Raw genomic sequence first — 26463 nt, 5'->3', positions numbered from 1 at the left:
AGCCATACACATGGCCCTAAAGAGATTCAGCAGCTTGGTACAGGGCCAGCACGTCCTGGTCTTAACCGACAACATCACAGCCAAGGCCCATATCAACAGACAGGGGGGAACGAGGTCCAAGCCTCTCATGCAGGAGGCCAGATTGCTGGGGTCTTGGGCGGAACTGAATCTTGCCTCCATCAGGGCGGAGCACATATCCGGAGTGGCCAACCAGCAGGCGGACTCACTGAGCAGAGCCACCGTGGACCATTCCGAATGGCAGCTGAATCCGGAGATCTTCAGAGAGATCGTGGACAGGTTTGGTTCCCCAACCCTAGATCTGTTTGCCTCCCCAGCCAACTCACAGCTTCCCAGATTCCTTTCCAGGTTCCCGTCCCCATCAGCGGAAGGAACAGATGCACTCCGCAGTCCCTGGCCCAGGGAACTGCTCTATGCCTTTCCTCCACTACCTCTCCTACCGGCCACGATCAGGAAGATCGTTCGCGAACAAGCAGAGGTTCTCCTGGTCGCCCCACATTGGCCGAGGCGACCTTGGTTCGCCGACCTGATGGAGCTCTCCGCATCGGCTCCATGGAGGATTCCAGCCAATTGAATCTCCCTCATTCAGGGGGAGTTACATCATCCAGACCCTCAATGGCTCCAGTTAACCGTCTGCACTTGAGAGGCAGGCCTTAGGCCTAGACTCATATTCGTCAAGGGTCATAGCCATGATCCAGCAATCCAGGCGACCCTCAACGAATAGAATATACGATGCCACGTGGAAGAGCTTCTGTAATTGGTGTTTAGCGCACAATATTGAACCCTTACAGGCTGCAGTGCCAGTTATCCTGGAGTTCCTGATGGATGGTCTGGACAAAAGTCTTTCCACAAGTACCATCCGTAGGCAGGTAGCAGCACTTGCCACGGTTATTTCCTATGGCAAGGAGCCCTTAACACAACACCCTATGATACGCTCCTTCCTAAAGGGAGCTAACAATGCCAGACCATCAACGGTACATAGATATCCCTCCTGGGACCTTCATCAGGTTCTACAGGCTCTCGTCTCACCACCCTTTGAGCCTATTAACAATTGTTTGCTCAAACATTTATCAATGAAGGTGGCATTTCTGGTTGCTATAACTTCAGCCAGAAGGATCTCTGAGCTGGCTGCCCTGTCAGTAAGAAAGGACCTGTGTATTTTCCATAAGGACAGGGTTACTCTCAGGTTAGATCCCTCCTTTGTGCCCAAGGTTAACTCCTTATATCATAGGTCCCAGGACATAGTTTTGCCGGACTTCTGTCCGAACCCATCTAATAACACAGAGGCTCAGTGGAACAGATTGGATGTTCGCAGGGCCTTATATTGTTATATACAGAGAACCTCATCTTTCCGCAAGACTGAGGCTCTGTTTGTGTCATTTCACCCATCGTCGTTAGGACAAAAGGTTTCCTCGCCCACTATAGGCAGGTGGATTAGAGCTTGTATTTCTCTGGCATACCAGACTCAGTCACTTCAAGCTCCCAGCCATATCACGGCCCATTCCACCAGGGGCGCAGCCACTACAGCAGCCTGGTCTACCCAGGCATCCATAGAGGAAGTTTGTAGGGCAGCAACATGGGCATCGCCCTCCTCCTTTGTCCGTCACTACAAGATGGATGTATACGCATCCTCTACGGCTTCATTCGGCCGCAAGGTACTAGAACACGCATTAACATTGGATGGGACCCAGGCCCAATCTAATTTCCCACCCTAGGGACACAGGGCTTTGGTATGTCCCATCCGTGGGTTCTCCATCCAATCATGCTGGAGAAAGGGGCGTTGTCTTACCTGAACGCCTTTTCTCAGCATGATGATGGAGAATCCACTCCCTCCCATTAGGTCAGTTGGCCTGGTTCCCATTTGTTCAGACGCGTCGGACTAAAGTCTGGGTATCGCCTTAGTCTAAAACTGGGGTGCACTTGGCACAGAGGGGGCGTTACCAATTTCAGACTTAGTCCAATTGGAGCAGATAGATTAAGACAACCCATCCGTGGATTCTCCATCATCATGCTGAGAAAAGGCGTTCAGGTAAGACAATGCCCCTTTTTCTTCAATAACAGGTTGTGACCCTGAAGCCTTTCCTGGAAGTCTTTCACTTCTTTTCAGTAGCATCCCTTGAGCCTCCCCCCCCCCAAATTGCTCTTGCAGTACAGAGACACCTATGGAAAGAGGGCCTGCATCACCTAAAACAGGGGTGTCAAACTCGCCACATCGCGTAAAGTGTTGTGATGTATCGTGACTTTTTTCCCCTTGCCGGAGCTGGGTTGGGCGCGGCTTCTGCATGCTGCATCCAGCCCGCAGGTCAGCAGTTTGACACCCCTGACCTAAAGCTTTGTGAAATTGTGAAATTTGCAGCACTAAGTTAAGTGAAGTTCACTGCAGCAAGAATGTAGGTTGCTGTATGACTGATTTCTGCAAAGGATATTTATTGGACCGCTAGCCTAAATTCCAAAGTAAGCTCTAGAATGAGGGCGTGATCAAAGCTATCTCCAGGATTGAATTATGGCAAATTAACTCTATTTTGTACTACGCCAGATAATAATTAATATAATTTAAATCATTACCAAAAGCTTCCCCTGTCAGCCCTTGTGACCTCCTACACTTAATTATCATGGCAGTATTGTCGTCTTCTTACAAATTGCTCTAACAGAATAGAAACACCTCATTTACTGTAGATGAAATTAAGCCTAGTTTCTTCAGGTCTATATTTAAAGGAGAGATGCACCAGTTTCTCAGAATCACTCTAGAATTGAACATCTTATTGTTGTTAAAATAGACAATGCTATTGCTAAAGGTTTCAACTCAAATATTAAGAATTTAAATACATGCACTTTCTAAACACATTGTGGCTCCTAGCTATCAATGTAACGTTAAGTATACCACAATGTTTATCTGTATGATTAAAAAAAACTTCTGGTTTTCTATCTAGACCACTAATTGCTATGATCAGTTACTGTTTTAGTAGCAACAGAATTTGTGAATACAAAACTTCACAAAGAAATGCAGGAAAAACAAGAAGGAAAAAAGCCTCATAATCCTCCAGTAAATATCAAGTGATTAAAGATTCCCCTACTGAGTTTCCTACTTATTCTCAAATTGACCAGAACGGAATATAGACGCCAACTTCTATGATAAAAATCAACTTAATTCAATTTCTGCAATTACTCCTGGCAGTAGAATTTTGCCTTCGTACCCACAGACAGATAGACAGCACAGACAGATAGACAGAAGACAGACAGACAGATGGACGGACGGACGGACGGACGGACAGACAGGAAAGTCAGAAGGAGTGCTAAGCTCCTTGAAATATCAAGAAAGTGTGTCCATTATTCAAACTTTGCCCCAATAGATCTTTTACTACTTCTACAGAATTGACTAAATGACAACATTACCTTGTGTGCCATAATAAATCTTCAATAGTTCATTTTTCAAACTCTATTATCCTTAATATTTTGTTTAGTTTTAGACTGGCTGCTTCTCTAATCCTTCTGAGACAACCATCCTTCATACAGTACTTCTACCAATTCTCATTTACAGCATTCAAAACACCAATTCTGTCATTTCATATCAATTGGATAGACATTTTAACCTTCTCCAGCTTATTGTCTAATATCATATCTATGAAATACTTGACTGCTATCACCTTATCTATTAAATGTCAGAATCATGTGTTTCAAACTGTATCTTGAGATGCTAGAATTTGGCAGGTATTAAAGTACTATAATGCTTTTATGAAGCAGAGTGCTGTGAATGAAAGACTTGTAATATTTCATTCTGGATCCAATTAAGTCTATTTGATTCCCTAATTTCCAATCTCACTCACACCCCCATAACCTTATAAGATAGATTGACTTTATTTGGGTTGGACTGACAGATTGAGATCAGACAAAGTGATTTTCACAGTGGTAGATTTTAACTTTGGCCTTGCTAGTTCTAACTCACACTGTGTCCACTGGGTCACACTGGTTCAGCATGAGGTGTGATCCAACTACTGCGATGTGTAAACTATGATTCATGGATTAAAGATAGTTATAAATTAGGACACTGATTGAGTAACTCATTTTAAAAAAAACAAGGTTTAGCAGGATTCATGATCTAGACAACACAAAAATTGTGCCACTGTTCTATCATCGAAGCATAGGAGATATACTTCAGCTTAGCTTAGCACATTTAATTCTTTTATTTATTTATTAGCCATTTGTATCGCTGTCCATTTTGACAAGTGACTGGGTGGCAAACAGTATTAAAGTAAAAAGAATAATAACAACATTAAAATTAAAATATATAACTGCCAAGGAAAGTGTCACAATGGACAGTCATTGGCAAAGCCAGGAGATAGTAGCCTTATCAAATTGGGGGCCCAAACCCAGGAACAGACCAGGTCTTCAATGTCTTATGAAAGGCCATCAGGGTTGGGGACATCCTAATCTCTAGAGGAAGAATGTTCTATAGGGCAGGGGCTATGGCAAGAAAGGTATACCTCCTCAGCCCACCAACTAGCATTCCTTGGCTAACAGGACGCATAGCATGTTTATCCTGCCAGACGAGATACGATGGGTAGAAACCAAGCAAATATACTCCCTCAAGTAGCTTGGTCCAAAACCATGAATGGCTTTAAAAGTGACAGCCAGCACGCTGAATTGCAGTAGCAGTATTATATGCGCCAAATAACCAGCCATTGACTATTCATGCTGCCACATTCTATACTAGTTGAAGCTATTAGATGCTCTCCAAAGAAAGACCCAAATATAACACATTGCATTATTCCAAATGAGGAAGGCATCATATGATAGCTAAATGATTGTGAATAATGAAATGATCACTGAAAAACCTCTGTGATGACTACTGCATATTAATTTACAATGGATATTTAACAGGCCTCACTTCTGTAGCTATAAGCAGGCTTTTGCTGCTAGGCACATGACCTTAATGGTAGGATGTAATTTTCCTTGCATGAAAAAAAAATATTCTGTACACTTGTTTACCTTCAAAGAATAGGATTAGCTTGTCTGCATTAGGATAGTTTTTTAATTAAAAACACTATCCAAGGATTCTAAGGGATTGCTTTCACCAAACATTAGCAATACTTAATAATCCGTCATACATACACTACAGGGATATCCCACTGGTGAGGGGCTTTGTCACAAATGCATAACAGAGGTAATTTAGTTTCATAAAGGGAACAGGATTGTTCTGTAAAGAAATACCGAACTTAAACGAATTATGGAATTTCCACCAGAGGCAAATAATCTAGCAAAATTCTGAAAAATTGTGTGAATGCACATTGTTTTCCAATCAGATTCTTGGAGACTTTTGATTCATTTCCTACAAAGAATAAAAATAGGCATCGAAGTCCTAGTGGAAAATTCACTGTCTTTGGTCTCTCAGATATTTATATCAAAGTGACTATACAAAGACATTGTGCATCTGTAAAATTGTATTTTATAAATAATACACATTTCTTTGTATGGAGAATATTATAAATCTGGAGCAAGTATGAAATTGTTACTGGCAAACATTACCACCTCTATCTTTGAGGAGGCAGCTCCAGCCATCTCCCATTAAATGTTGGCTTACTGATATGTTGGTGATGACAACATAGAAACGACAAATTGCAGACCCTTCTAGGTCACCTAACTGGAATTAAAGTTCACTGAAGAGTTTTAGAATGGTAGTTTATTAGTCTTGGACATTCTAAAAATGCAAAGTAAAGAGGAACATTTATACATTTAATATATAAAATCTTTGGATTGGAGCAGAATAAAAACCCGCCTCAGTGCTATTTCACCTCATCATTCTAAACAAAGGGATCACTTATTAAATCCTGAATGCAAATGGCTGACGAAATAAATGTTTCAACTAGCATATCAGAAATAATCCAATAGAAGTATAACCATGTATAATAAGTGTCTCAAAAGAATTAACTACTACAAAAATATAAACAATCAAGGAAAATATTGGAGCAATCAAATAATTATGAATAATATGCAAATTTTCTATAAGTCTCAGATGTGACTGAAATATGAGAAAAAATATGGAAAAAAGAAGTATATTGTTCAGACAATATAGATAGTAGAAAAGATACAACAACTGGCATTTTCTAATAAGGATCAACTGAAATTAAGAATTGAAGGGATATATAACATGAATTGCTGCCTTGGGATAGTTACCTTGAACAATTTGATGCTGCCTAAAACAGAGAATTCAAACACAACTACAAAATAGGCTTAAGAAGTGATAACTAATAAAAAAGGGCCAAATCATGTAACAAAGCTGAAGAATGTCAGCATCCGAATACAATATAGTAGGTATTTCCTTATAGTTATTACAAAAGCACTGGAAAATATCTGAAAAACTTAAATACGAAGAAAGTTATCAACTATCATGTCTACCTACATGGCAATTAACAATTGGTTCTGTTAGTATGAAGAGTAAAGAAGGTGACTTTCATAGAGATATGCAAAATGCATCACCAAGCATGGAGAGTAAAACTTATTTTAAGCCCATGATGGTCATATAATGTTGAGAAGCAGATAAGATAGACATATGAACTAAAAGGAGCTGCAGTCAGCACAATCAGACTTGCAAGATTCTGTTATTGTAGCCAATCTCAATAAAAGTAGTTTCATCCTTCCTGTGAAGTTGATTTCTTGGTCTACTCTACTTAATGGACTGACAAGTACTATAGTTCATTGAACAGAGGGACTATAAAGATGTCAACTGTTAATTTTTGTCTGTAATTATCTATTCGGGAAAAAATAGCAGTAAGGATAGTGATATCAGTGCATATTCATTGTTTGTTGTAGTATTTACCTAGAAGTCACTTCTTCACAAGATAAACACTATTAAAGAAAATAATTTTTGCATGATCATTTGGGGTCAATAAATGTCAAATGGAAAGGAAATCAACAATAATGATTTCAGACATAATTGTATCACCAAATAAGAATGTACAAATTAAGACAATAAAACTAATCTCCTAATACAGCAGCTTTTCCCATCCTGATTCTTTCCCGTTTTAATAGGTTTGGCAATGTAGCTGAGGAATTAGGAATGCTGGAATCACAATATATTGGAAGGAATTAAGTTGGTGAAGGCATACTACAGATTTTCCATGTACTTGTTCAGATCCCATTACAATACAAAAATATAGTAGAAGTGATATTGCATTATATGCCATCCAGAGTCGCTTTCATGTCACATGGACAGCTGTACAAATATGACAAATAAATAAATAAATATTGTTGGGTGTATGGAAGCTGTTGATAATTAACAATTTGCTCTTCAAATAAATTTTCTTTACACTGAATTATCTTGAAAATACATGGCTGCAATAACTGGGGTACTTGCACTGTAAAAGAAAGCAGAATAATTAAACTGTCACTTGATTTCAGCTAGTTGATTTATTGTATCTGGCATTCAAGAAACAGTTTCCTGCTCAACTATGCAAAATAAAACATAGCATAGAACATGTCAATTGTTGGATAAGTACTATAAATACCAACGAATTCATACAGTGAAGAGCTTTGTTGTAGTGGCATTAATTAGCAATTATGGAGAATCAAGTTGTTACTTTTAATAATTGTGAAGGGTTGAATGGTTAAAGTCCAAAAGAAAGGGCTTGAGTCCAGATTGGTCCATTGTAATAATGCCTATATGCTAGCCAGTTATCTCTCTGAGAAATAAGCAACTTTTATTCCATTATAATATATAGACAGGAGGGAAAAAAGATAAGTTTTAAATCTTGGAGTTTATATATGTACAATATGACTCTATTGTTTTTACTAGACAGTCTTCTTCATTATTAACAACTGTTCTAGGTTCTATGAAGTATTAGAACTATGTCATTTGGCTATAAGCCTTCTAGTTTTAAGTTTCCATCTGAGTGAAACATGACACTAACATAATAATCATATACAAAGTTGTACAAAGAAGTGTTTCCTGGCACCTAATTCTTAACAAGGTATTCCACTCCTAAGTAGTAATGGAAATTTGATAGCATTTAGTATTTCTTCACAACAGAGCTACAAAGTTATTTTGGGTTACCTCGAAGTTTATAAATGGCTCTGCCTTGGAATTGCAAACATATGCCAAGAATAATTAGGATAGTGTTAGTTAGGTATATAATGTTTTGAAATGATTTTGGCCTTAATTCCCTGCTTCCCACTTTCTAGACAACAATGATAACTCCCTGGAGAAATCTAAGGAATAATAAATATTAACTAGTTTATTTCCCCATGTTATAGATCTAAATCAACCAAATGTTGATTACCAAAATAGCAAAAGTTGCAAAGAGTTCAAGGAATTAGGACAATTGTTGTACCATAAACTGCTTTTAAGTATTTGTACAGTTATTGGTTGTCTCCCCTTCCAATGTTGCTGTGTTCTGTCTCCCCTGAAGCCTAGCTATCAAATGTTAGATGATGCTTAGATACCACATGCATTTAGAGAATCAAAAGTTACTTATTTAAATATAAATGTAATTCTCCAAGACTAAAGCATCCAGAAGCCTTAGAATCTATGCAGTTGCCCTCTGATCTGGTATTACATTTAAAGAAGCTCATATAGGCTTAGATTGAGATCTTTGAGTATTGCGGCTGCTTTCGTGTTGGAAGCACAAAGGTGTTTTGAGTATTAACTGTAGGATGTTCACTATTGACTTGTCTTGTGGGCTCTTCTTATTGGAACTCTGACGTAACAGCAAGAAAACAATCCTTTCTGTTCTACTAATATAGTTCATCAATAAGGTATCAAATGAAATAACGTCTCCATTTCAGGAATGGAAACATGATCAGTAAAAATAATAGAACATGCTCCTCTGAGAGAAGACTGTATCCTTATTTCTTTAAATTAATTAAATGTTAACACATTAAAAATAGAATTAATGTTTAATTAATGATTATTATAGTTATTTTTCATTATGAAATGGCTAATTGACCAACAAGAAGGGACATTTTATCACGTTTGATAGACACGTGAAAAAGTTAGAAAATTTTAGACTCCTCGAAGCACGAAGCTGAAAACACCAGCCTGAAGATGATGAATGGGACTTCGTCGAAACGTCACCAAGACACTTCCAATTTTACGCAGGAGAAAACCCGAACAACCAAAGACCTACATATATATATATATATATATCCAAATTTTTTTTTTCTGACAAAGAAAGAATTAAATTGGGAGACTAAGATGGCCATTTCGAGCTCATTCTGCTCTCTTGAGTTAGCCACACCCTTTTATGGAATTCGAACCTGGGCAGTTTACATACTAGGCAGTGATTTAACCACCAAGCCACAGGCTCTCCTCCCTCTTTGCCAGCTGAGTCAAGGGAGTATATGCAGGAAGTTTTTCATACAGATGTCTAATTGATTAAACCTTGACATTTTTTAACTGCTATACTACAATTTTACTTTTTACAATTTTTGCCTTGCAGCCCCCAACTAGGGGCGTTAAGCAGGCTCAAGTCGCAACTGCGAAACATTACAAATCCAAATTTCTTTTTTCTGACAAAGAATTAAAGAATTAAATTGGGAGTATGTAAACTGCCCAGGTTCGAATCCCATAAAAGGGTGTGGCTAACTGAAGAGAGCAGAATGAGCTCGAAATGGCCATCTTAGTCTCCCAATTTAATTCTTTAATTCTTTGTCAGAAAAAAGAAATTTGGATTTGTAATGTTTCGCAGTTGCGACTTGAGCCTGCTTAACGCCCCTAGTTGGGGGCTGCAAGGCAAAAGAGATTGTAAAAAGTAAAACTGCAGTATAGCAGTTAAAAAATGTCAAGGTGTAATCAATTAGACATCTGTATGAAAAACTTCCTGCATATATATATATATAAAATACAGAAGATTCTAAATATTTGCAGTTGAAATCAGAGAATTTTCTTTTCAGCTTGATAGATAAGCAGCTAAAGAAAAATTATGAAATTTTGTCTTTATATACTGTATAACAACTGCAGGGAAATTATTATATCCACAAAGGTGGAAAGATTTGACTTTACCCACGAAAGAAGAATGGATAATTAAAAGGATGGAACTCACAAAGATGGCCATAGTGATTGCTGTAATTAAAGATAGACATTAGCTAAGTTTAATGATGATTGGAAACCTCTTATTGACTTTTTGTGAGAAACAGAAAAAAATGAAGTCATGAGATATGGTTTTGAGGATTAGAATAAAAATCTTCTTTTTCTTTTCTCTTTTTTTTCATTCCAAATATTAGTTCTTGCTGTTTTTTATTCGGTAATTAAAATTCTAATAACATTTTATTAAAAAGGAAAAAGATTATTTGAATCATTTAAGTAAAAGAAGCAGAAAAAAATTAGTGGATGAAGGCAAGCTCATTGGAAGTCCTACTAAATGAACATGAATTATCTTTAATATAATGAAAAGATGTGTTATAAATTAAGATAATAACCTTTGTTAGCACAAAGTTTAAAAAGTATATTTTCCCATTATTGACTAAAGCTAGATGACAGCAGGATGATGGCTGATTTTCATTTCAATCAACAACCTGTGATTATTACTTTAATTAGAATATAGAAATAGAAGGAACTAATGTTTAACTATCCCAGAGAACAGTGCATTTAAAATGAAATGCTGTTCTGCTAATTTACTGATCCTTACACTCAAAACTGACTCAAGTGTCTTTTTATTTTTGCTACTACCATTACAGAAATATCTACATAGATCCTTAATAAGAAATAAAGAGAGTGGGGGAAGAGAGGAAGTAAACATACCCAAAGATGTATACAGGTAGTCCAACCAATTGGTTAGTGACTGTTCGAAGTTACAACAGAACTGAAAAACTTACACTTACATCTGTAACAGCATCCCCATGGTCACATGATAAAAATTCAGATGCTTGGCAGCTGACATGTGTTTATGACCACTGCAGTATCCTGGAGTCATGAGATCTCCTTTTGCAAACCTCTGACAAGCAAAGTCAACAGGGAAGCCAGATTCACTTAGTAACTGTGTTACTATCATAACAACTGCAGTGATTCACTTAACAACTGTGGCGAGAAAGATCATAAAATGGGGCAAAACTCAACAACTGTCTTGCTTAGCAATGGAAATGTTGAGGTCAGTTGTGGATGTAAGTCAAGGATTACCTGTACTTAATTAAGTATAAGATCTTCTAAGGAAAAAACAATTTTTTTTCTCTTGCTTTTTAAAACTACTATCAGTGTTTCTTTTTAATGAATTTTCTTCAGAGACAAAGTCCCCTGCTGGAAGATGAAACCTGAACAAAATTTCAAGATTCATTTCAATCCAAGGTGAACAAACCCATTCCTTTGTGAGAATATTCTAAGTACCAAAAACAAAAATATCAATTCCTATTAAGATTACTAGTTCTTATTGTAATAAATAAAAAATATCTGATAACTATGATTTGTTCATCAATATTAGCACTGCATCAGTTCATTAATTCATAATTCATTACCACTGACCATATTGGATGTTTCACTCCAGTATTTCTACTGTGTATAAGCATTATCCTTACTACAGCAGTGCCTCCACCATTAGAATTCCTTCTTGTAATAATCAGCTATGGTAATTAAACATGTCATTATATTGTAGATCATGCCTTGGATCATTCAATTATATCAGAAATAGTATTTAAATGTCCAAAATGTCATCCAGAGTTGTGCAACCAAGGCCCCTTGTGGGCTTTGTTTTCAGTCTCTTAGGAATCACATCAAGAAACTAACCTGGTCCTTTACACCAGATGAGAAGGAGGAAGCTGTATGTTTCAAGCATCCCTTCTAGAAAGATTCAGGCATAAAGGCCAGCAATTTTTGTCTAAGCAAACAAGTACATCAATAATAGGAATGAGCTAGAAATAATTTATCCCCTTGCTCTCCTTTGGGTGATCTCACCTTGTTCCTCTACCATTTTCCTCCTTTCCCTTTCCCTGATCTATTTTTATTTTTTTAAATATAAGATTTAAAATGGTTGGGGGGAAAGCCTTTACCAAATAAATAAAACAATACTGCCAACTGTAATTTTGTTTACTTGCTCTAGAGGCAAATTGATTTGAAATATTGGTGATAGAGAAATTTTTTTTGCTCATTGCCTTTGGTCTGCCATGAGTGAACAATGGGAGGAATATTTGGCCAGGTCAGTGGTCAACACAACTCCAAGTAGAGCAATGGTACTAAATAAGCATTAAGCCAAAGGAGCCAGTTAGAAACTATAAGCAGTAAAGGATAATAACATCAGCCAAGAAACAGATAAGCTAAATAAAATTAAGGTTGGGTGGCTGCACACCAACCCAACCCAACCCAACCCAACCCAACCATACAACATTTCTTGCAAGAAGTGGAAACTAAACTATTTTTCACCATTAATTTCAACAGCAGTCAGCCCTAGTTCTAAACCTTCAGTTCCATATTTGTATGAGATAGTGTATATGACAGTGTGTACAATGTCATGCCATTCTGGATCTTTTTTACCGAATGCATGTTTCATATGGAAGCATCCACAATAAGCACAGTGTTTGCAAAGATTTATGTGAAGGAGGGAGAAATTACCATTGAATCAACTAGCCCAAAATTGCTTTCTTTTGTAATATTAGCATGAACAAACAAGAGGCAGTATCTTTGTCCTAATCACCAAACCAGCAACATTTACTTAATGGGCTTAATGTGCTTTTCTCAATTTAATTCCTTCTGAGGGATAATTTTCTCTAGCATGAAGCCAAACCCTATTCTGTAAACTAAATAATTGCATTAAACCTTTAAACCACATTTTAAAAAGTGAAAATGCAGTTTACTGAAGAAATAAACTAAGGTAGCTGCAGAAAATTAGTCCGGTATTGCTGATAATTGCCATTCTTGTAAAATAAATGCAACAGGTTTCTGTACATATAATATACTGCTATTTACTAACTTCCAAATTTGATTTATTGCTAGCTGCAAATCAGGAAACATCAAACATGCTCAGAAATTAGTTCCACATCAGTTTATATTTTAAGACCATACTAATTTATAGAGAACAACTCAAGAACAACTCATCATTTAGTCTGTGGCTTTTTTTTCCAGTTTAAAATTTACTCCACTTGGTTCAGGAGGTTATAAAGTATTTCTACAGAGAAAACCAAATATAGACCATCAAAATTCAGCAGCAAAATTGTCTCCAACCTGCTAAATTTTATAATTAGCATACAGTAACATTTACTCTATATCCTATAACGCAGTAGAATAGATTTTGTAAGAACTTTAGGTTCTTGTTCATTTGCAATGGCAAATCAGTAATAAATCCTAAATATATTTACTTAAGAATTGCTGATATCTGTAGAGCATATTTCACATGCTTAATCTCATGCTCTTTTAAAAGTCTTTCCAGTCTTTTGAAATCTCAAAAGCCTTGGTGAGGAGACCAGAATAGCTATTTTGTTAACCTATGAAGCATTTTTAAAGTGTAGTTTGGATACCAGGTTAGCTCACTAAATTTAATTTGAAAAATCTGAGCCTCTTTTTTTAAATGTCTGCCTTGTTGTTTTAATCCTCATAACAATCAGCTCTGAATTCAAAGCAGTATGAAAAAAGAGAATATTTGCAAAGATTATAATACAAGGGCTTATGGGTGTTTTTAAAGTAATTTTATACAGACTTTAGTTTTCACTCTACAAAAGTGTCACAAAAGTGACATTACTGGGCAGATTAGAAATAGATTTAAGTAATTATGCTGTACTTTGTTAGCAGCACATATGGTACTAGTCCTCTTTATGGCCATTAAGCAAAAAATTGCACAAATTCATGCAAATCATTATATACATTATTTGAGCAGTAATGATATTATTTAATGATTTGGTTTCATTCTTATTTATCATTCTAATGAAAGCAGTCTTATATGTATGAGGAACATCTTACATGTGTGAATGGACTACTTTGGATTCAGCCTATAATCTGGTTACAATATTCCATTGTGAATCTTTGGAAGACATGGCAGTATAGAAATAGAATAAATAAACAGATAACTAAATAAATGTTTGAAAAGTCCTACAAATGAATGTATGAAGGTAAACAAGCATAACAGAACAATAAGAAAAGTATACAGCAAATGCATATAATAATTAAAGTCTGAATCAATTCATACAACACATTAAAAAAAATGGTTGAATCCCTCAGCTTTCTTTTAAACTCTAGCACAGGGGTCTTCAAACTGGGCCCTTTTATGATTTGTGGACTTCAATTTCAGAATTCCTCAGGCTGAGGTTGAAGTCCACAAGTCATAAATGAAGAGCCCTGCTCTAGCAAGATCTAAACAAATGAATGTACCTCTAAATTATGCTAAATGTAACCTCTCGTTCAAAATTTTAGTTAAAAGCTGCAGTCCTACAGACAAGAAGTAAATTCCACTAGGATTATCATACCTGGGTTGCCAAAAAAAAAAAGGACAAAATGACAGCAAAGAGATACTAAAAACACAAATTATTTACTACCATTTAACAGTCTTAGCAGAATGCTTGCAGCCCAAATACAGTAAATTCTTCAGACCTTAATTGTTCAAGGGAACTTACTTCTGGGTAAATATGAATAGGATTGCATTGCAAATACTTTTGATCATAACAAAATTCACTGGTCGTTTAATCTATTTAACACATCAGGATTTTTTTATTCACTCTCTCATCTCCTATTCTTCCTATGTTACACCATATACAGTACTGTTCCATTAAAGTTAAACAATTAAATTCTGAAGAATTTAGCTTTACTATTAGGATTACCTTTGATTCATCATTCAGTCATAACAAGCCTGAAAATTTCAGGGTTTATCAGGTCCCATATTGGCCTACATGACAAACTTGAGACTATGTGTAAAAGCCTTGGAAAATGACACAGACTCTTTAATATGTCATCATCTGATCAACATCATGATCATCAGTAACAGATTTAAAGATTCTTAGGATAAACACATACCCACCATCCAACAAAAATTTAAAATAAAATAAATAAAATATAAAAACAATAACTACAAATAATAAATGAATTAATTAAAAAGAAAACAAACTCAAAAGGTAGACTCAATGGACCACCAGGTCAACTTTCTGTTTCTATGTTTTTATCTAAAAGCTACAGAGGACTCTTTTTTTTCTATAATATGGATGACTTTCTATTATATATACTATACATACTTTAACATCTGGGTATATTATTTACTACTTCACATACTAAAAATCAGTATTCCACTTCTCTGTCATTTCTTGAAGGTAAACACTGAAGCACAAATCTTAACATAAGATCGTGTCTATAACCATACCTCATTATCATTCTTGCTTAGCCACTCCTTGATTGTGGTAAGTGCAATGACTGCAGCTGGCTCATTTGGAAAACCTAAGATCAGAAAGAAAATCAGTTATGTATATGCATACCTGTACATATCCTTATATATAACTGTACAACATGTGTTATGCATATATGTTCATATTAGAGTCAGCACTCTTTTCTTAACTGATACTAAATTGGTAGCATTACCTGCTGTTTAGACACCACATTTATATACCCTGTTTATAGGTACTGTCTTTATTTTTGCTAAAAAAAAAAGTCTGTTGATGAATTAAATGCATTTAGTAGTCAACATGGGTGTAATCCTACGGATATAGAAGAAGGGGGGAAAAAAAGAACTAAGAAGATAGTACTCAGGTAGTAGCTGGTCATGACAAGCAACCTTTCAGTTTTATTTATCTTTGTCTTCAAGAAAAGAAATCAAGGAAGATAAACCTTTCATTTCCCCCTTGTTGCCATTTGAAAAGTTGACAGATATGATTAAAAGATTTTCAAGAGGAATTATTTTAGTGGGGATCCACATAACTGAATCCATGCAAATACTATTTTAAGAACTATATATTTCAAAAACAGCAAATCTGATGTACCTTCCATGCATACTCCAAGTAAGTTTCTAATCCCTTCAGCAAATGTTTTTTTTTTCCTGCCTTGATCCCCTGCCTTATTTTTTCTATGCCTGTTTGATGATGAACAATATGTACACCAAGAGTACCTAGACTATATTTCAGTTGACTCAGATCTGTGGTTGTTTATGCACAGGCTCTTTTCAAAACAAACGTTTTTTCTTTGGAAGAATGATTCACCTTTAAAATGTTAATATTTATACTATAGTGCCCTAGCTCGAAGCTGTGATAAAACAGTACATGCACATATCAAAATTCATATAGCTTATTTATTCAGCTACGTAGAAGCAATCTATAAAAAGCTTTACAAATGACAAAAGTCTGATAAGAAAAAAAAGCTCCTTCCTTCCTTCCTTCCTTCCTTCCTTCTTTCTTCCTTCCCTCCCTCCCACATAGAGAGTAAGAGAGTCAGAGACAGAGAGAGAGAGAAAATATTAAAAGCCAGCACTAAGTTAATAGTTCCTATTCTCTTCCTATGTTCCTTTCATTTTCAAGAGCGAATAGGAAAATTGTCTTTCTTGATCTGTATTCAGAATTATCTGTACAGTAAAGTTTGGGAACATGACTCAAGTGCTTCTCAAAGGTGCTAGGTTACCTTTCCCTGAGTACTTTGTGCAATAGCAACAAAATCCCGCCACTTGAAAAGGAAGTCTAATTGAATGGCAGAGCAGTGCAAAAATGAGGAGAGAAATCTTGCCTAACAAGAGCAGCTGGAGAACTTTCTATACCAATCGGCTGCGGCCCTTCGGTTTTTTTAACGGTATCTATCCTACCACCATATATGAGGATTTATGCATTGTATAAGATAAGATAACTTTTATTGTCATTTTTTACTGTGGGCACACTGGCACACATTAAAAATGAAACTCTGTTGCCTGCTTTCAAAAGTGTAGATGTACATAACACACAGATAAACATACTACATATGTATATCCCATACCCTTACATATAAATGCATATAAATATTAATCACTGTCCATCTTGAATACATAGCTTGAGAGTTCACAAAGTCGATACTGTATGAAACAAAACTATGACTAAATCTGGATGTTCTGCTTCGGATACCACGAAGGTAACAAAGAAAACAGGTCATGAAGAGGATGTGTAGTGTCCCAGACAATCTTGTAAACCCTGGTCAAGCAATGCTTATATGTCATGTCCTGGATAGAAGGGAGTGAACTGCCAATAACCTTTTCTGCCATCCTCACCACTAAATGTTAGACCTCCGCATTCACCGCATTTCCTCTTTTGGTCACACCACCTCGTCTTCTGAAGATGGTCAGCACCGGAGGGAAACTTCCCTTCTGCAATGGCTGCCACCCCACTCTACCTCCGCTGTTCAAAACACTGAGCGTTTTCCTCCCCACATCTCCAGACATTATAGCAGACATCTCACCCTCCATGTAAACCGCCAGCAGCTCCTCTGTTGACTCTTTCCACTGAAGTAATCCCAGGCAATGCTGACTCTCCAGAATAGTTTTCTCGACAGTTCCTTTCTCACTAAATATCTCCATATCCAATATGGACAGTTTCTTAAAGATCCCATATTACATTCTCATTCATACATGCACACACTAAAATTCACATACATATATTATATATATGCATTCTGTACATGTATATAGAAAGCCAAGCGGCTTTGACATTTTGAATATTCCTAATCTATTTAAACCCGATCAATATCTTAAAAATAGAAGGAGGCAACAGAAAAAATAAAGCATGCAAGAACCTAATACAGACAATTGTGGAAGGTTCTGTACGGGATATGAGCTATGAGATTAAAAATACACGGCCAGTTTGCCAACTATTTTCACGGATTTTTATTTTCAAGCTGTGTTATCACTTACAATGATATGGAACTGTTCTCTTTCACTATGGCCTCCAGAAAAAAAAGCAATCTTCATAAGCATGTGGGAATCAATTTAGTCGAGTGAAATGAACTTGAGGAGTCTCACAGGTAACCAATTGTTAAGGGGAAGCAGCTCAGACAATTCTGGCTAAGGGCTCAATTTTTGAAAAAAAAAAAAAAAGAAAACAGGTAAATGTAATAAGAAAGACCCAGGCTTAGGTACTGCAACTAGTATGCCTTTAGAATACTAAAAAGGAGGAAAGCACAAAGAGTCAAGAGAGAATTAGCCAGAAGACAAGAGACAAGTGACACAACAATTTAAAGGTGATCCATCTGACAAAGTCGATGTTATTTATACCCACATATCTACTTCTTTCAGGAATCTGGCCTTCCAATTTTAAGCTGAGACCACTCTCTCCTTCCAAAGCCAAGTAATAACTTTCATTAGAGGAGCCAATATATCATCAAAGATCCTAGCCAAATCCATCAATAGACAGATGTCAGAAGGCCATTTTTCCATTTGCTATAAAAATGGGGATTGCACCTTCTGGCTTTGTCTTCAGCTGCACATGTTCACAGAGTTATCTGCCCTGCAAATATTTCATATTTCATATATCTGCCCTGCAAAATTTCAAATTTTGCCCTGCAAAATTTCAAGCCATGCCCTGAAAATAAGAAAGACAAGGATCATAAACTGGCTTCTGTGAACAAAACACATCAGTGCATGAAAACTGAGTGGAGCCAAAAGCCATGGTCATCATTGCTGTTTCTCAACCCACATCATGCAATCATTTCTACCATAACAAAAACATAATCTGCAAAAAATGATAAAGCCCCAGAATTTCCTTCCATAGTCAGATACTATGTGTCTGGATTGTAAAATGCAAACATAAGTTTTTAGCAGGAAATGCTAAAATTAAAAAATGTTAACTATAACTTGCTTTATTGTTTTTTTTAAAAAATAAAATACCATATTTTCATAGAATGTAAAAAAATGCCACCACTTTGTTTTACTTATTTACTTATTTTACTTATTTATTTTCAGGTTGTATGGAAAAACTGAAGTTGTATCTTCTCTTAGGTATATGATGACCAATAAAAACTGAGTGAAAATTTTTGCTTGTTTTATCAGTTAATATGATACCTCATCCTCTCTCCACACACACCCGAACTCCTTTAACAGATATTCAAGTACTCCATGACTCACATTTCACAAGATATACTTCAGAAAAATGGAAACAGGCTATTTCTGCAAGTATAGGAGATTAAATGGGAAATTGCCAGGAAAGAGATTCACTCCAGTGCAATTTAATAATCACACAATGGAAGAATAGCATTCTTTGGCACGTTTAACTGTGAAATCTAGTGGTGCCTAAAAGCCTATCTACAGCAGTAAACAGGTATGGATTGGTCTTTGCTAACATAATTCATCTGCTGGATCCCTTTTCTTTTCCTTTCAGACTCTGTTTTTGTTTCTAAAAACATCTGTCTGACCTTAATATAATTGTTTACATGTCTTCATGCACTACACAATATTTTGTTTTCAGAGCAATTCATACTGTAAAATGAATGCACATCAGCAAACATTCATCTAGGTCTCAGCTAATCAGAAATACGAGACAAAATTAGATAATTTCTCAATGAAATTATGATGACTGGTAAACTATCCAGCCACCATTTCCTTTCCTTTCCCTTTCTTTTCTTTTTTTAAATAACCAAGCAGGAAAGATTGCAATTTTGAAGAAATATTTAAAACTAGAATTTTAATAATTGATTCTTCTAACAGATGTGCAGAATTGAAACATGAAAAAAAATAGAAAAATGCACTTCCAGGCTGCCAACAATATTCATGCTTTTCATAATTGAAGGATATGATCATTATTGGAACGCTGAAATCAATCCGCCCTTGATGTAATGTGGAAAAGTGAAGGTTTTCTTTCTCCGAATTCATTTGAAGAAAAAGCTTGACAGTGAACATAAATCTTTTCCAACTAATGTTACTAGCAGGGGAGGTGTATTCAGAACACGCCTGGTAGTGCTGAACAGCTGTAGGTCTTAAGCTATGAATGTGATGTTTTGATAACTGCATCACAATCTATCTGTTGAGGTATACAAAGAGGTACAGAAAATCACGATGATGACATTTTAGGCAGAACTCAGTGCAGATATGGGCCTAGAAAACTGAAAATAGTTTTTGAAAATGATATGTGCAGTAGCATAGGGACTTCACTCAGTAAAACTGATACGTACTCAAGCATAAGTAAAACTAGCATTTAAGCAACACTGGAAATTTATAACTCCTACCTCATGATTTAAAAGCTATTCCACTGAAGGTGCATTTGGTAAAAGGGAGGGGGTGGGGAGGCTTTGCTCTAGTCATTTGGATTACTATTTTTATTAGCATTGCATTAGTACACACAACTGGAATATTGAATGTCAACAACCTTCCAGAAACTGCCATATTTCACTCTTACAAACATGTCATTTAATCTTAGGTATATTAGCATAGCCGATTGCTAATATTTTCTATACAAAAGTTCCCAAGTGATGTCCCCAGATCTGCCAGGAGGGTAGTGAAATAATTTTATATGAAATCAGGGAATAAAATAGAAAATGAATTATTGGATTTTGATAAGTTCTTTGTGAAAAAAATAAATTTCTCATCCATCTGCTGCTGTACATATTAATGCTTCTCAATACGGAGACCATCATCTTATATCTTCCTAGCTACTTGACAAGCCAAGAGTATAAGACAGCTATCAATAATTATGCACCCAAAAAATATCAGTATTAAGGAGCCAGCTGATATGTTGATGGCATTTATTCAGCACTGTGATAGAACTAAATCTATCATCTCTATTGGATCAGATCTTAACCATAATGTGTAACTCATGGTTCTCTTTGTGTACTTTAATTTATCACCATCTAATGTACCATCTAAATCTAGTTCTGTGATTGGTAAAATTGTGAGAGTAACGACAAAGCAGATCCATTCAGGTGGGGGCAGCAGCAGCAGCTCCAATATTCCAGCTTCTTTTTATCCCCAGTGGTATAAAATTTAAAAAAAATTGCACAATGTGGCAAACTTAATTATATCCTGAGAGTTCCCTATATCAATGTTACAGAAGATGAATTAAATTAATGCATGGAGGTTGGGTTCATCAGTTTATAGACAAGATCTTTATGAATGCCATCTCCAAATTATGGGGAAGAGGAAGCACCTACTCATTATCTGGTGCCATTGATTGACCATGTGTCCCTTGACTTCCCATTGTCATTTAAATTATTAAAGATAGCAATTAATCTAATCACCTGTATAGACATATAATAATTTTTTTTAAAAAATAAATAGATATGCTATTGGAGTAAACCAAAAGCTTACGACACTATGCATTTTATTTCTACAGTAATCAATAATGCAACATGTGATGCTCATAAGAAGAACATGTATGTAAGAGCACCTTTTCACTTATACTACCATGAAACTAATCCTGAGAGTGTTACTATAGTAATATATGTCAATTATGAATAGCAGTCATTGAAAATTATATCTGCCATGAATTTCTGAGAAAAGCCATTTTATAATAGTAAGAAAGACCTTGGGAGACTAAGCAAAGAGACTGTCATGCCTCCGTCCGAGCCTGACTCTGAGGAAGACATGGAGTTCCCTGTTGAGGCCCAGGAGGGGGTGTCTGTGGCTTCGGAGGACTGTGGGGAGGAGCAGGCTGAGGCAGGCCAGGGCCCTTCAAGTTTGGAACCGGGAAGGCAGAGTTCAGGCGAAGAGCAAGGCCCCTCCCCACCTGATCCTAGAGCAAGGAGAGCAGAGAGGAGGAGGGAACAACGGAGGCAGGCTCACTTGCTCGGGAGGAGAGCATCCTGCCCCACTCCACAAGGCACACCTGGGGAGTAGGATTTAAGGAGATGCTGTGGGGTGGGGCATTTGCTGGGAACAAACACGAAATCTTGAGATAGTGTGCTCTTGTAACCTGGACACTTTGTATTCTGGACCAGTTTGCTTCCTGCTGATCTCACCTTGCAGTCTGCAGTTTGCAGTTCGTAGTTCACAGGGAGTTAAAAGGATTTTATATTTGCTTATTATCTGTCTTGATAATTGTAATTATTAAAATTTCCCTGGCTTTTTTGTTTGAACTCATGCCAGCATATGTGGGGGCTATTGGGTGAACATTGGCAGTGATTAAAAGACTATTGCTCTGGCCAGCTGATTGCTTTGCCTCCGTTCAGGGACGTGGGTCATCATAGAGACATTGGCAAGGGAATAATCAGATAAGAGACAACATAGCCCCACGGTGGCGAAACTATGGCATGCGTGCCACAGGTGGCACGCAGAGCCCTCTCAGTAGGCATGCATGCCGTCGCCTCAGTCCTAGGCCTTCAGCTAGGTTTTACAAAACTTTTTCGCTTTAGGCCTCCGCTGCCGTGTGCAAAAAAAAAAAAAAGTTTCAATCAATCAATCAATTTCAACTTCTCGTGGGAAAAAAAGATCTCGCAAAGTTGGAATTGATTGATTGATTGAACTTTTTAGTCCCACCCAGTCTGCCGTTACCACTGCAGCCATGGCCATCCAATGAGCCACACCCACCCAATGGGCCAAACCCACCCAATGGGCCATGCCCATCTGGCACCCGATGATACATAAGTGGGTTTTGGATTGCAGTTTGGGCACTCGGTCTCTAAAAGGCTCGCCATCACTGACATAGCCCATAGCTAGATAGTGAAAGGAGCAAGAAGCTCAGAAGAGACCCCTCCTGAGTTTCTCAGGCTATAAAGGAGACAGAGGAAGAGAACTGTACTTTCATACTTGCAAAATTCTGTCAATGTAGCTTTATAATAAAGTAAAATTAGCTTACCTGGTTGTGATTCCTATTTGGTTTACTCCATGAGACTGAGACATCTGCCATCCTTAAATGTATATTCAAGTTGGTTGGTTGGGATAGATGTTTTATTTCATATTTCTTTTTTCTTCTGTGCTAATATCCTGTTGTGCATAAATAGGACTGGCAGGAAGATTGCTAGTTCCTCACTCATTCTCATGTACCTAAGTAATCTTTCCTAATAAATGCTCCCTGATCTCTCTAATTTGACTATCCTTCAGTCATTCAAATTAAGTAACATGAATCCTAGTCAATTGTTCTTGTTCTAGTTAATGCTCTTCCCTGCTTGTTTGTGGCTAACTTACTAAATCAGTGGTGGCGAATCTATGGCATGGGTGCCAGAGGCGGCACTCAGAGCCCTTTCTGTGGGCACACGCGCCATTGCCCCAGTCCTAGGCCTTCAGCTGGGTTTTATAAAACCTTTTCGCTTTAGGCCTCTGCCGCCGTGTACAAAAAAAAAGGTTCAATCAGTCAATTTCAACTTCTCGCGGGAAAAAAAGATCTTGCAAAGTTGGAATTGGTTGATTGAACTTTTTAGACCCACCCAGTCTGCTGTTACCACCGCAGACACGCACACCCAATGGGCCACACCCACTCGGCACCTGACGATGTATAAGTGGGTTTGGGGTTGCTGTTTGGGCACTTGGTTTCTAAAAGGTTTGCCATCACTGTACTAGATGAAAGTCAGTGTATGAGATCATATAGCCTCAGGAATCCGGACTTTCCAGTCTAGTTTACACCCCTAGTATTCCCAAGTCTGCTACACTTCCTAATCCAGATAAGGTCAAACAGATGCTGCTACCTGCTGCAACATCTCTTTTAAATCATTATTTTTTATTGGTCGTAAATAAGTAAGTTGAATGTGAATGTGAACCCTTATTCAATAAGTCTTTCTGTACAATTGGATTGGGGACTTGAATTTCTTTGCATTTGTAAGAGAACATCTCCTTCAACATGCTTGAACCCATGGAAATATTTGCTCTAATGAGCTAACTTTACCTTAAGGAAGCAGAGTTGAAATAGATGGAACAGTTCTCACTCAGGCAGCTAAGGCACGCAGAGTCTCAGTGAATTGGGTGTTGGGAGCCAGGAGAACAACCTGAACTGTTTTGGCTCTGCATTTTTCTTTGCTGTTAGTATATGTGAATAGGATCTGTATAGCGTCTCACAGGAGGAAAACAGCAGATACACAGTTGGCATGAAGGGAAAACCTTAAAAACTTCTGGAGGACACATTAAGATCAGAAAAAATTCTAAGGAGAAGAAGTTGAAAAATGAAGTTTCGGCTGCCATTTAAAGATATTTAAACTAAAATGGTTTAGACAGTTATGATGACTGTTGAAGATGGCCTTTTGGTCTATTGGTTGCTAGCTAGAATAAAAATGGTAAACCTAAAATGGACTGATTGGTTTAAGCTTATTAGGAGGTATGAGATGCTAAGTGAGGCTGGGAGAAGACTCACTGAAGAGGGATATGACATATTGTAGGATAGCAATAACAATGGCACTTATATACCACTCCATAGTGCTTTACCGGACTCTCTAAGGGGTTTACAGAGTCAGCATATTGCCCCAACAATTTGGATCCTCATTTTGCCAACCTCAGAAAGATGGAAGGCTGAATCAACCTTGAGCCAGTCAGGGTCAAATTTCTGGCTGGGGGCAGAGTTAGCTTGCAATACTGCATTTTAACCACCACATCATGACAAATATTTGTCTAGATCAATGGTTCTTAACCTGGGCGATATTGCCCCCCAGGGAGTGATTTTGTTTTTCAAGGGGGCGATGGAACAAAAAGGGGTGACACAGGGGTGAAGGAACGAAAAGGGGGCAATATGGGAGTGATGGAGAAGTTTTGGGGACACTTTTGAGCCTTCCCCTGCGGCTCCAAGCCTCCTCCGCCATTTGCAGAGAGAGACAGAGAGAGGCACTTGTGCCCCCCTCTCTCTCTGATTTGCCCCCTTGCAGGTCTCCTGATTGACCCTGTGCCCAGGTGCCCACCCCCTGGGAAAAGCACGGCCAGGAAGTCCCTTTCCCTGGCTGGCTCCGTCCGAGGTGCACGTGGCTGTGGAACTGCACGAGGAAGCCCTGGGATCCCTGCTGAGAACAGCTCGCCAGAGCCTCAGGTGAGCAGGCCAGCCTTCCCGCAAGCCACGGCCCCAAGGGAAAGCAGCCCCTGCGATCCCCAGCCACAGGACTGTTGGCCCAGCTGGCCGGGAAGGTGCGCCGGAGTCCTGGCTGCTTTGTCGGCAAAGACTGTGAGATGAGCAGAAGATGGGAGGAAGAGAAAGGGAGGGGGGAGGCATTTTCCAATCAGCAGCAGAAGAGCCCGGGCCAGACCTGCAGGAGCGCCTCCTCCTGGGGCCCAGTGCTGGCTTCCTTGCCCTCCTCCTCCTCCTCTTCATCCTGCTGTCCCCGAGGCGGCAGTCCCAGCTGGGCAGGAGGCCGGCAGGGGCATCGCTCCCTGGGCGATGCTGGTGGATCACGGATCGCCGGGAGTGCCGCGCGGTGCGGCGCGGCCCCAGCTCCTCCAGCACAACGGACCTACCGGCAGCATGGGAGGCTCCAGCGTTGGTCCTGGTGGGAGGTGGATCGTTGCCCCGGTTCCAACTGAGGACACCGGGGGCACAGGAGGAGGTTTGGTGATGCAGCTGACAGAGGGGCATTCCGTGGATGCCCCGCGACTTAAGCCTGGGGACAGTGGTGGCGTGGGAGGCTTGGCGATGCAGCCGATGGGCAGGGCATTCCGCAGATGCCCTGTGGCCCTGACTTGAGCCCAGGGATGCCAGCAGCACATGGGATAGCTGCCAACGTGATCGTGAGCCGGGGTGTCCCTGTAGGCCCAGCGGGCAGCAAGCTGGATGCCTCCAGCAGCGACGGGGTCTTCTGCTGCCTCCTGCCCCCCCTTCCCGCCCCTTCGGCGCCCTCTGCCTTTTGTTCTCTTTCTCTCTCTCTCCTCGCCTGAAGAAAGAAGGGGGGAGGGAGGGAGAGGAAAGAGAGAGGGAGAGGGGAAAGAGAAAAAGAGAAAGAGAGAGGAAAGAGAGAGAGAGGAAGTGCAAGTGCCTCCCTCTCCCTCTCTCTCTTTCACACACACACATACACACACACACACTGAGTGGGGGAAGAGGACTGGCAGGCCAAGGGCAGAAAGAGGGAGAGAGAGAGAGAGAGGGAGGGAGGGAGGGAGGGAGGGAGGGAGGGAGAGCGACCCTTTTGACATGTAAAATGGAGATAACACTGAAGATATATATATATATATATATATATATATATATATATATATATATATATATATATATATATGTTTTCTGAGGTTTTCGCGGGTATTTGTATATAGGTCTTTGGTTGTTCGGGTTTTCTCCCGCGTAAAATTGGAAGTGTCTTAGCAACGTTTCGATGAAGTCACATTCGTCATCTTCAGGCTGGTGTTTTCAGCTTCGTGCTTTGAGCAGCAATGTGTGGTCTTAGCTTAGTCTGAGTTGCAGAGGAGCACAGCCAAGCCCCTAACCATTCAGAACACACCTCCACCCAATCAGAACACAGCCAAGCTCCCACCCAATCAGTTCATACCCCCACTGGCAGTTAAAAGGAAGAAACAGCTAAGACCACACATTGCTGCTCAAAGCACGAAGCTGAAAACACCAGCCTGAAGATGACGAATGGGACTTCGTCGAAACGTCGCCAAGACACTTCCAATTTTACGCGGGAGAAAACCCGAACAACCAAAGACCTATATATATATATATATATATATATATATATATATATATATATATATATATATATAATAAAGGTAAAAA

Source organism: Crotalus tigris, unplaced genomic scaffold, assembly GCF_016545835.1.
Source record: "Crotalus tigris isolate CLP2741 ecotype Arizona unplaced genomic scaffold, ASM1654583v1 scf7180000023639.2272817, whole genome shotgun sequence".
NCBI lineage: Eukaryota > Metazoa > Chordata > Lepidosauria > Squamata > Viperidae > Crotalus > Crotalus tigris.
The sequence above is the reverse complement of the archived record's forward strand: the minus strand, read 5'-3'. Positions refer to the sequence as shown.